This window comes from Notamacropus eugenii, chromosome 2 (assembly GCF_028372415.1).
Source record: "Notamacropus eugenii isolate mMacEug1 chromosome 2, mMacEug1.pri_v2, whole genome shotgun sequence".
NCBI classification, from domain to species: Eukaryota; Metazoa; Chordata; class Mammalia; order Diprotodontia; family Macropodidae; genus Notamacropus; species Notamacropus eugenii.
Window position 1 is genome coordinate 10,107,963 of NC_092873.1, and position 12,773 is coordinate 10,120,735.

Sequence of the window (12,773 nt, forward strand, 5' to 3'; positions counted from 1 at the left end):
TGCTAATTTCTAACGAGGCACAGAGTCACAATAGTCTTGCCCTTCAGCCCTGAAAAGAGTATCTACGCTCTGAGGTGAGGGTGTACTTTGGGGCTTAGTTTTTGGACTCTCAATAATCACTCGGAAGGCAGGAGGGTCCATACTCTGACTACTTCTTAAAGAGGCCTATTCAGTGAATGAGCATGTGTCCCCCTAAGGGAGTACCTGTATAGGCATTGGCCTAAAAATGCTAAGGTCTCCCATTACATCTCGGGTCATCTCTAGGCTTCCTGAGGAATATCAGTTCACTAGATTCAGATGGCTCTGGGGACGAAGTGATTCTATTGACGTTGCACAGCCCTCCCTCACTCAGAACAAATTCAAGTGCAAGCCATGTCATCAATTATCTGATGGGAAGGTCTTCTTTGGGGATGAAGAACAAACACATGTATGTCTCCATGGAGAAAAATATTTATAGCAGCTCTCTTTGTGGTGGCCAAAAACTGGAAATCAAGGCGATGACCATCAATTGGGGAATAGCTTAATAAGCTGCGGTATTTAACTGTAATGGAATGTTAATGTACTATAAGAAATGATGAAGAGGAAGACTTTGAGAGACCTGGAAAAACTTGTATGAAATGATGCTGAGTGAAAGGAGCAGAACCATCAGTCCTTTTCACACAGCAACAACCACAGTGTCTGAGAAATTTTTCTAGGAGACGTAGTCCTTCATTGCAATGCAAGGACTTAAAAAATTCAGAATGGTCTCTTAAGGTAAAACGCCTTTCACACCCCGAGAAAGAACTATGGAACTGGATCACAGAATGAAGCAGAACATTTTCTTTTGTATAATGTTTTCTTTTGTTTGATGATTTCTCCCATTCATTTAAATTCTTCTATGGAACATAAATAAGGTGAAAATGAATTGAGTAGGAATGTATGTATAGAACCCATATGAAATTGTACGATTTCTCATGGACGGCAGGTGCAGATAGGAGGAAGGGGGGGAAGGGACGGAAAAAAATCTAAGATATATGGAAGTGATTGTAGAATACTGAAAACAAATAAAATAATAATTAAAAAAGAAAAAATCTTATTCCATCTTCTATCTCCAAGATGTTCCAAAGATTTTCTCCCATGCCAGGCATATAATTCCACCCTCCTTGGGTCTTTCAGAATCCCCAGTATCTTTTAAAAGCTCAGTTCAAGTGCGTCCAAGTCCTATTTTCATTACTAGTTGATATTCCCACCATGCAAAACAAATGACTTTGTAGGTAGTGTGTATATGCTTCGTACTTACTTAGAGAAAAGCATAAATGGCTTTTAGTCCTTTTCAGTGGCATCCCTCCTTCCACACAATGGAGATGGTGTTGAGACAATCATAGTTTTAGTCATTTGGTGAATTTTAACTTAACCGTTGGGCATTTAAGTGTACGAAGACTGATATATTGCAATGTTATTGCAAAAAAATCCTTAACACCCTTAATGAAGTCACCACAATAAGGGAGAAGACAAAATAAAATTCTAGTGAAATGGAAAGATGGCTTAGAAGAATCCATCATCGCTGGTTTCACTATGTGCTCCACAGAAACAAGATCCATCTTTCCACATATTTGGCCATCACATACAGCAATGTTTTCAAGTCTTTATAAAAAGACCACCATGAAGATAATTGTTACCTCCATGCCAATAATGTGTTGAATAGAGCAAAGAAGAGACAATGTGTGAGAAATAGTTAGATGTTTAGTGACTTCAGAACACAGATGGAAAAAAAGGGGATTCTAGAAGATATGCTGAAAAACATAACTCACGTTTGAGAAATGAAAGAGAACAAAGGCTATTAAGATGATTTAGAATATTTATCTGTCTGCGTGTCTCTTTTGATGATTTTTTTCCAGAAGAATTTGAAGGTAACTACCCAAAGCAAAACAAAACCACACACAAAGAAGATCTGAAATTGGTTATTATGAGAGAAGAAAAGATTGATTCCTGGAAATGAAATCAGAATCAGCTGACTACAGTCTGAATATAGACTATTTTTTTTAATGGTAAAATAAACTTCTAGTCATAAGGGAATTATAGGATGACATAGATGCCCAAGCATCTATGGTGGTCCAAGCCATGAACAGAGAGCAAGTAAGACCACTGAGTAATATTGAGGACACACATTTTCATGGATATGATTGCAGAGAACAGAAGGGTGAAAGAAATTGTTGATTAAGGAGCTGCAGAAGTAAGAACACATGTATAGATCTTACACCACACGATACAATGAAATAAAATTAAGTGAAGGTGAGCTGATTGGCAAAGGGAAGGAGTAATTATAATTCCTATCTATGTACAAGTAAAACAAAGTGGTCAACTATGGCTTAATAAGGAGACTTTCTCATGGAATATTTTCCTAAAAATTGCAAAACTGTCTGTTTTCAAAATGAATGTTTTAATTAAAACTTCACAGGGAATACATGTTTATTAACTGTTATTCATGTTTCCTTATCATATCTAAATCGCTCAGAAGATTAAAAGACGTTGACCGAAAATGCTTAATCATTTCATCTTCCCTGAGTGATTAACACATTCAATGCATATATTTTTAGGGCATTTTAGTAGTGTCTTTAAAAAAATGAAACATTTGCTGTATTGAATGTTGACTGCATTACATTTATCATGTTGGCTCTGGGAGGTCGTTAGAATTAGGCACGTTTTATAAAGGGAGAGAAAGATGCCATAGATATGCAATATCTCTTAAGTTTCTAATCCTAGTTGAAGAAAATACTCATACAAATAGGAACTAAAAACTAAATTAGGACGTAATTCTTTATATTATATGTGATGACTTTGCAAAAGATTTCTCTACAGTATTGAATAAAAAAGATGTGTTGATATGGGTATGGTTTTTTGTGTTTATATAGATGTTGAAGACGTTCTAAAAAAGCAGAAGGATCACAGAAAGACTGTGTTTTAAGTGTTAAGATGCCAGTACCATGGGGAAAAAAATCAGAGGCGGTAAAACCCGTCTTTAAGAGCTGGTTAATGAGGAAACAGAATTCATTTTAAGGAATATGAGTTGCACTTGTCAAGGGTACATAAAATGTGTTCATTTATGTATGGCTACAACTGAGGAGGTAACAGATGGCACATGATAGTTGATCCATAAAAACATAAGTACATTTGCATGCATAAAATTTCAGTGTTTGGCAATTGTTCTTCCAGTAGAGGTGTTACCTCAGCAAATTTGCATTGAGTGTTTCTTGTGTTAAGAAGAACACCACTGGATTAATCCCATCCACTGTAATCTTCAACTGTAGTGATCTCTCCCTTTTATAAATACTTATATGTATATCATTCCCTCAATAGTTGTTTATATGTTACCTTATATTAAAAAATGAAATTCCTCTATTTTGCATTGGCTTCCTATTGAGGCTGCAGATTCTTCAAGGAGAGAGGGCACGTCTTACACAATGTCTTTGAAACCTACTGAGGACCTACTATAGTGTAATTAGCATAATTAATATGCACTACTTGATGATGTAAGTTTTGAACAAGGAAGAAACTGTAATTTGACTGAAAGCTTACATACTGAAAACTTGCATGCTCAGGGACATTAGACGAAAAAGGGTGCCAGTTTTCCCTGATCGCAAATAAAATGAGGTAATTTGTACTGCCAAAGATGGACTCTAACTTATTGCTTCCTTGCTTTACCTTCGAGGGCTCGGTCCACACCTAGGTTTTTGACTGCAGCCTGAAGCCAAAAGCTTTGGAAGGTTAATATTTCAATCAATGTGTTCCAAAAAGAAGGAGGGAAATGAAGACAATGAGTGATAGGTGAGTTAAATGGAAAACAAAACTTATTTCATTGCTGTACTGATTTCTGAAACTTAGAAAAATTTCTCAAACATAAAAATGCAAAAGAAAAGAAGTTTCCATAGGAATGAGACTGGCCCTCACAATAATTTCTTAGTTAAGACAAGTAAATTGAAATGAACCAGGTGAAGAGAACACTTTTTTAAAATTAGGAAGTGCTTATGAAAATGTGGGAGGCCGTGATTAGTTTTACATAATTGGCAATGGTCACTATGTTTTTCGAGCAGAGACAGTAGCATTTATTAAGTGTCTAATATATGCCTAAAATAAAGGCCATAAAGCTAAGAGATTTACAATTATTATCTCATTTGATTCTTACACCAATCCTGGGAAATAGGTTTTGTTCTTATCCCCAAAATGAGCAAGATTAAATGACTTGTATCACACAGATAGCATCTGAGGCCACATTTGATATCAGATCTTTCCAACCCCAGGCTCAACTTTCTATCCATAATTCCTTCAAAGTATCTGTAAGTGGAAAAGAATCTCATCTTCAAAAATTCTATTTTTGACCACATTGGCTTAAATTTCACTTACTTTATCACGTATGGTGGGTACTACGTTGAAAATGTGTTTTGACGAACATCACTATTATCCATTTCCATACTTTTTGCTTGGCACAATGATGAATAGCATACATAACTACATACAAATGTGAGAAAGCAACCGAGAATGGAGAAATCTATTTGATGGTAATAAAGCGGACACTTTAGGAAAATTTGACTCCAATGTTATTCTATGCTTAACTTTGCCTTCATTGTAATAATTTCCAATATTAATAATAGTAGCAATACAATAATTATATGCTGAATATGTATTTTGCCATTGAGGGCTCTGGGAAATTGAAAATTTGTTAAAAAAAAATCAGACTAGAAAAACTCAAAGTTCTTTAGTCCAAATATCACCTTGCGACAATTTTAATTTTAGCTTAACTTTCAACTCATGGCAAAGTCCACAAATAAATATTTAGTTTTCTTCTTCTCGTTCTTGTTCTTCTACTACTAGTACTACTGCTAATACTCGTACTCCTGCTACTGGAATTACTGCTACCACGACTATTACAATTACTCCTACTACTTTTACTACTACAATAATTAAATTACTTCTCCTGCTAACATGCTGTGAAAAGGAATTCTTTCAAAAATAACAAAGTATAAGTAATCTTTGTCTTCTAGGAACATTTTTCTAGTTGAGTTACAAAGACTTAGAAAAAAGAAATGATTGTTTGATAACAGATGTGAACACCATAATGAATACACAGTTAAATCCTAAATTATGTGCTATCTGATGACAAGTGAAATTCAGGAGATTAAGAAATCAAGAGAGGTGAAAAGTCCAAAAAGGAGCATGACAAAACATTCAGTCAAAAGTCTCTTGAAGTTGAAGAGTAGAGTAGGAGTAGTTGTTGTAGTAGTAGTAGAGGCAGTAGTAGTAGTAGTAGCACTAGCAGCAGCAGCAGCAGCAGCAGTAGTAGTAGTAGTAGTAGTAGTAGTAGTAGTAGTAGTAGTAGCAGTGGTAGCATTAATAGTAGCATTAGCATTAGTATTATCAGTTTTCAGAAAATTTATAATGTTGGTGAAAAAAGAGAAACATCATACTGAACATACTTTTCATTTATCAGGGACAAATTACTGATTGCATAATTTGATTTTAGTTTTATTTATTTCCTTCTGTAGATTTTTCTGATCATCATTATCAATTCGATAAAATGAAGTGACTTGCAGTGAAACTGCTGCCTGGGACTGACATTTGAGGGAAACAGGAAATTTTTTTGCACTTATCTTACTTTAGCCTGATAGAAATATGTCCAAATAATTTCTATTACTGATTTCATAAATCAATATTAGCTTCCAGAATCTACAATTTTGAACACTGAGCAAGAATAGGTGCCAAAGCAATAAAAAAAAATGGAGATAAATGAAAAAATTCTAGGGAAGCACAATTAAAAAATAAGATTAGTAACACACAGAAGTTAATGCTACATGCATAAATATAATCTTTTTGAACAGAATAACTGTCCTCAATTTTATAGAAAAGTGGTGGTTCGTGACTGGAATTTCACTAAAAATATGATACAATCTTTAGTGTTTCAAAAATTAGTTCAGAGCAGTCTGAGTTCAAACTGCTTGGACTGTTCAGCATGTTTACATTCTTATAAAACATGTAATGGTAATATTCTCTAGTATCTCAAAAGAGATGTCTGATTTGAATTGTGATATTATTCCTAGCATGACATTGTAGAATTTTTCTTAAGTTTTAGCATTTCAAATAATTTGTTCCATTGTAGTATTAAAATAGAACATTAGGAATATTGTTTGAACAATAAATTTATCAGTATTTATGCACTAATGATTTCTCCTATCAATATTTATTGTCAAAAATTCATGCAGTACATAATTTCTTTCAGCAAAGTGAGCCAATCTCTGCCCTCTCTCTCTCTCTCTCTCTCTCTCTCTCTCTCTCTCTCCCTCTCCCTCTCTCTCTCTCTCCATATATACATATATATACATATACATTTACATATATATACGTGTGTGTGTATAATCCCTTCAATTACCTAAATACTGAGAAAAGTTTCAAGAGTTACAAATATTAACATTCCATGTACGAATGCAAATATTTCAGGTTAGTATATACCTTATGAATTCTCTTTCCTGTTTACCTTTTTATACTTCTCTTGATTCTTGTGTTTGAAAGTCTAATTTTCTATTCAGCTCTGGTGTTTTCGTCAAGAATGCTTGAAAGTCCTCGATTTCATTGAATGACCATTTTTTTTCTCTTAAAGTGTTACATTCAGTTTTGTTTCGTAGGTGATCTTTCGGTTTAGTCCTATTTCCTTTGACATCTGCAATATCATATTCCAAGCACCTTGATCCCGTAATGCAGAAGCTGCCAGATCCTGTGTTGTCCTCATTGTATTGCTGCAATACTCAAATTGATTCTTTGTGGCTGCTTCAAATATTTTCTCTTTGACCTGAGGTCTCTGGAATTTGCCTAAAATATTCCTAGGAGGTTTTTTTTTTCATGTCACTTTCAGGAGGTGATTGGTGTATTCTTTCAGTATTTATTTTGCTCACTGGTTTCAGAATATCAGGGCAAATTTCCTTGATAATTTCACGAAAGATGATGTCTAGGCTCTATTTTTGATCATGGCTTTCAGGTAGTTCTTTAATTTTTCAGTTGTCTCTCCTGGACTTGTTTTCCAGGTCAGTTGATTTTCCAGTGAGATATTTCACATTATCTTCTTTACTTTTCATTGTTTTGGTGGTGTTTTGTAATTTTTTAGTTTCTCATAAAGTCATTAGCTTCCATCTGCTCCTTTCTGATTTTTCAAAGACTATTTTCTTCAGTGAGATTTGGAACCTCCTTTTCCATTTCACTAATTGTGCTCTTTAAAGCATTCTTCTCCTCATTGGCTTTTTGGGCTTCTTTAGCCATTTGAGGTAGTCTATTTTTAAAGTTGCTAAATTTTTCAGTATCTTTTTGGTTGTCTTTTTGCAAGCTGTTGACTCGTTTTTCATGATGTTCTGGCATTACTCTCATAACACTTCCCAATTTTCGTCCACCTCTCTTAGCTGATTTTGAAAATCATTTTTGACCTCTTATATGGCCTGAGACCACTGCATATGTATTTTAGAGGTTTAGGATGTAGAAGACTTGACTTCCCTTGATGTTATGCATTGTTCTTCCTCATCCAAAGAATGGAAGGAATACCCGTTCACAAAGAAAATAGTCTTTTATACTGATGTTTTTTCCCTTGTTTGAACTTTTCCTCAGCCAGTTTCTTGACTTTTGAATCCTTTATCAAGAGAAGGGTATACTCTAGGTACATGTAAGTTCTCAGTTCCTGCGAGGTGGCAAAAACAAGGGGGAGGGATTGATTCCTCTCCTAGCCTCTGGTCGGGTCAGTGAGCACTATTAACTCTACAGAGACTCCACCAACTCCACCACACCAGCTACCACTCCTTCTCACCCCAAGGTCCCCACTCAGGATTGAGATCCACATCAGTTTCTCAATTCACCCAGGGGTTTAGGCCAGGGCTCCAACAATGGAAGATGCAGCTGCCTGGGTCCTGCACTAGACTGTTGCATTCCCTTCTCACCCAAATGAAAGAGCTTTCTCACTGACCTTTGAAGCTGTCTTTGGCATTTGTGAGTTGAGGAATATGGGACCTGCAGCTGCTGCTGGTGCTTTCTTGAGGCCTGCTCCAGTCTTGTCCCTGTCACTGTGCCACCTATTCTGTGGTTCACTCTGCACAGCATGACAGACCTTTTCTGTGTACTTGCAGGCTGGTCTGGGCTGGAAATCTCTTTCAATCTGACATTTTGTGGCTTGTGCTGCTCTAGAATTTGTTTAGATTTAATTTTTACATGTATCTAATGGACTGTGGGAGGAGAGTGCTAGAGGTGCCTGCTTCTACTCCATCATCTTCACCATGCCCCTTTGACAACACATTTGATCAGTTCATCCTTTTCCTATTCAATTGTGTTTTCAAATTCCTTTGCCTTCTGTTTTTCATGGTGTAATTCTCTCTGTATGTTTTCTCAAATGAATGTTTTTTTTCTGAGGGAATCATATACATGGTACACCACTTTTTCTAACCTACTGGTTATGTTCACCTTTAGAGAGCTCTTAAGAAAGGAAACCACGGTTTTCTCTTAGGCTAGAAAAGTCATGACTTAGTTTGTGTTGTAAACGAAGCTATTCTTCACGTTGTCCCTGAAAGGAATGTTCAAGAGCGCTCTCTGATGTCCCACTTGGCTCATGAGCATGAACAGCAAAAATCAGAAGGGAACAGTATGATGCAATTTCTTTCTCTAGTCTGCCTGCCTTTCCCTTTGCATTGTTTAATTTAGAGTTCAGCACTGCATTCCCAGTTGTCAGAACTTTTATTTTTTCCACCCTAGTGGAATATGAATTTTATTAATGCTTCTTTAATCAGTTGTAATTCCTTTTGAAGTTCATCGTTCTTTGCTTTTAAAACTTCAATGTCTTCTACATATTGATTTTATTTTTCCTGATCCTTAATTATTTCTGTGTCTACATCCACTTTGAACATGGCAAATTCATCCTGTATGATTCCATTTTTATCCAAAAGATATTTTTCTTTTTCATTCCTAACAGGAACCTAAACATAATAAACAGAAAATATGTTACTCAAGATCAATTCATGTATTGTGAGTTTTGCTTAGAAATTCAAAATCAACCCCAGGAGGCCAAGAAGGATAGTGTTTTCAGTAAACTGAGGAAGTTTCATCTATTTCACATTTCTGTCAGACTCAATTTTCCTAAAGAGCAGGTCTTAAAAGTGCTTCATCAATCAGAAAATATGGACTGTAATTTTAAGCCCACAAAGCTGTCTGCTTTCGGTATATTTGATTTCTTTTGCACTATCCATTCTATCCCACACGGATTAGTCACGATGTTACAATAAAAGTAACAAAACCTAATTATTTATGTGGGCCTTCTAAGGTTTTTCGAAAGTACTTTCAAAACATCATGTCACCTACAACTTGGATGACCCTTATGAGAGACATATTTGTAGCCATCCTCCCCATTTTGCTGATGAGAATTTATGAATGAAGTATCCCACACCAGAGACAACGTTTTGTAGGCTTTCTTTCAATGAGGAACCTGATGATAGTCACAGTCACTATAAAGTGACATGCCTTTAGCAACCCTTTATTACTGTGATAAGCTGATGGAGATTTCACATTTTCAAACGTTTTATTAAGCTATCGTCCCTGTTTTCGTCAACTGTTAATATCTCTGGAACATTACCAGTCTATGAGAGTCTTGTACAAGTTCACATACTTGAAGGTGGGAAGGAAAGATTGGGATGGAAAGCAAGGCAAATGGACCTGGTAGTACAAATCACATCTTCCTGTTGGATGAAACAAATACTCCATAAAGAGAACAGTTCTGGTCTTTCAAGGAACAGGTGTGCCACCTACACAGAGAGATGGAAAAGGGACACTAACCTGAATGGGAATCGCTGCTATTAGAAGATGTCGAGTTGCTGCTGGTGCTACCCCAGGGTGAGGAGCTGCTGCCACCGCCGTCGCTGCTGCTGCTGTTCTGGCTCAACCTTGTGCCCGCCCCCCGCGTGACCTTGGACACTTGTGTTTTCACAGTGTGACATTTCCTGGGTCTCTTTCTCAGACACAAAATAACGTATTTTTCTACTTCTCTCAGGACTGATGCTTTTAGTGTTTCAAAATCAATTTCTATCTTGTCAGGATTAGAATTCAGTAAAGATGATTCTCCTGACACTATTATGTGGACGACTCACACAAGTTTATCTCTGCGGCGTTTGTTGATAGCCAAGCTTAACTGCCTTTTCTCATCATAGTTCCTAGGCTTAGCATTATCTTCCTCCCCAGATTTATTGCCAACATTTGTTCCTTGAATTGTTTGGCAGGCAATTTTTCAGCTCTTTCTGTAGTTATTTGCTGATTTTTTTCCCTCTGACTTTCATCTTTCTTGATACATTTCTTTGTTTCTTTCTGCTTCTGTCTTTTAGATCTTTCATTCTTTTTCTTCAACTTATGGTAAGGTACTTTAGACAGAACTTGCACGTGTTGATGAATACATTTAAGTTGCTCCTGAAGTTTTGCACTCGCTCATCAGGAGACTCTCCAAAAGAGTTGTCTTCAAAGGAAGCACCACTGCTACTTTCTCTACAGAATGCTTTGGTGACATCCGTTTCTATATAGCACATAGACATTCTTGCAATGGGTTCATCTGTGATCTTGGAAACTGAATCTCAAAAACATCTGAAGTGTTGTTGCCATCACTACCACCTCAAGATCTGATAGGTTATACTTGGAGCAATTCATAAACATTAACTGAACATCTGCAGCAAATTCACGTGCATCCTTACATTTCTGGTTATACCTTTTTCTTTAGTTGTGCCAAGGTCCATTGGATTTTTGACAACATCATTGTACTTATGGAGTTCTAGAGCAACAGGCTTATGGAAAGGTCAAGTATATGCTACCTTGTCCTTTGAAAACATTTCTTCAAGAATTTCATTACGGTATTTTAATTACTCAGTTAATTTAACATGTTCCCAACTCTATATTTTTGCTGAGAATCTGGTATGATATTCTTCACTACTTTTTCTATTACAAGTGGTATTTTAGCAGATTTGTGCTCAACCAGGCTTAATGAAGATTCGCTACTTGATCTATCTATCCACGTTATACAGGTTGTAGTATCTGCTTTCCTTTTCACACCCCTTTTAACTTATATTACAGTTGTGTGTTATAGCTTGGTGGAGCGGCTTTAGCAATGTGCAATGCAGAAAGTAATGTCTCAGGACATACGGGAGATGGAATCACTTGCTCTTTAGCTAACTTTTCTGATGCCCTAGGGAATGGTTTTTCTTTCATAGTGGAAACTCCTAAAGATTGTTGAGTACCTTTTCATTTTTTTTTCCTTTCCACCTGCCACTAGTTGTTCTGAAGGCATTTGAGACAGTTTTTGCAGAAACAGTTTCTCTAAGACTTGTGTCATTAGAACAGTCATCACCTGGCTTGCAAAACAATTGCAAAACAATATTTTCAAGTCTTCTATACATTCTGAGGCTTCCGCATAGTATTTATGTTCCAAGAGCTTTAGGAGGCTGTAATAATCTGGGAGAGTGAGCTTGGCCGCATCCACAGTCTGCTGGAAGGGTAAAGAGAAACTGTGCTCCCATAGATCCTTCAGGACAACCTTCTGCAATTACTGCAGTTGGTTTGTGAAGTGGACAGTCTTTCTGGCATTTATGTACTCTGGTGGAAGGGGGTTGACAATAGCCATCTGTTGGCTTGACAGAGACATTCTGAACAGCTTTTTCCTGATGGAGTGTTGTCTTCCATATATTTGTATCGCCACTTACCCATCGGCGTTACTGCTCACTTGAAATGGTGACCAGCCTGAGTCATTTTGGAAGTAGTAGCTTCTATTTCTTTGTTCATTCATGGAGGTTTATTCAGAATTCCATCTTGCAAAGAACTGACACTCAGACCCTGCCTTTGTCTTTGAGTGTCATTTTGCTCTTCTTCAACCTGGGGAGAACAAAATTGTAAAGTTTTTCATCACTTTTTTCTTCAGAATTCCGCAGAGACATTTTAACTTTAACTGGAATATAGAATGTGAAAAAGGATGGAAAAGAGATAAAAATTCTAAGAAAAGGAGGCTACTGAAAACGAAAGGGAATAAGGATATCATTTCAAAATTGTAAGGGATCCTCAACAACTATTCAGTCCAATTCATATCCATTGCTAGGTGTGTAACAGAAGTGCAGTTTACTCTTTTAGAACTATAGATTGTGAAAGCAGAAAGGGATACTAGCGATGAGTCAGCACATCATGGAATAAATGAGGAATCAGAGGCCTGAAACAGGAAGCCATTTGTTGAAAATCATCTGGATGGCAATGGACTGAGCTAGGACTCAATATCTGGTAAAAGTCACACTCACACGCAGATTTTGAACAAATTTGTGTATGTACACATGCATATTTTTCTGTGTACATATATATATATATACAGGAACAGATATACATATATACACACATGCATATATATATGCATGTGTGTATAGATATATATAGGTATATAGATATATAGATATATACATATATAATGTAGGTATTTGGCAATTGTGCTTCCAGCAGAGGTACTAATTTAGCAAATTTATACGGAATATTTTTGTTGTTGGGAACCCAGTAATGGATCAACACCATCTGCGTGAATCTCCAACTATAGTGATCTCTCCTTTATATAAATACTTACAGGTATAGCATTTATTTAATACTTCTTTAAATTCTACCTTGTATAATAAATGAACTTCCTCTATTTTGTATTGGCTTCCCAGTGAGATTGAAAATTCTTCAAGGCAACAGGCCATGTCTTACACCAAGTCTTTGTAACCTGTTCAGAA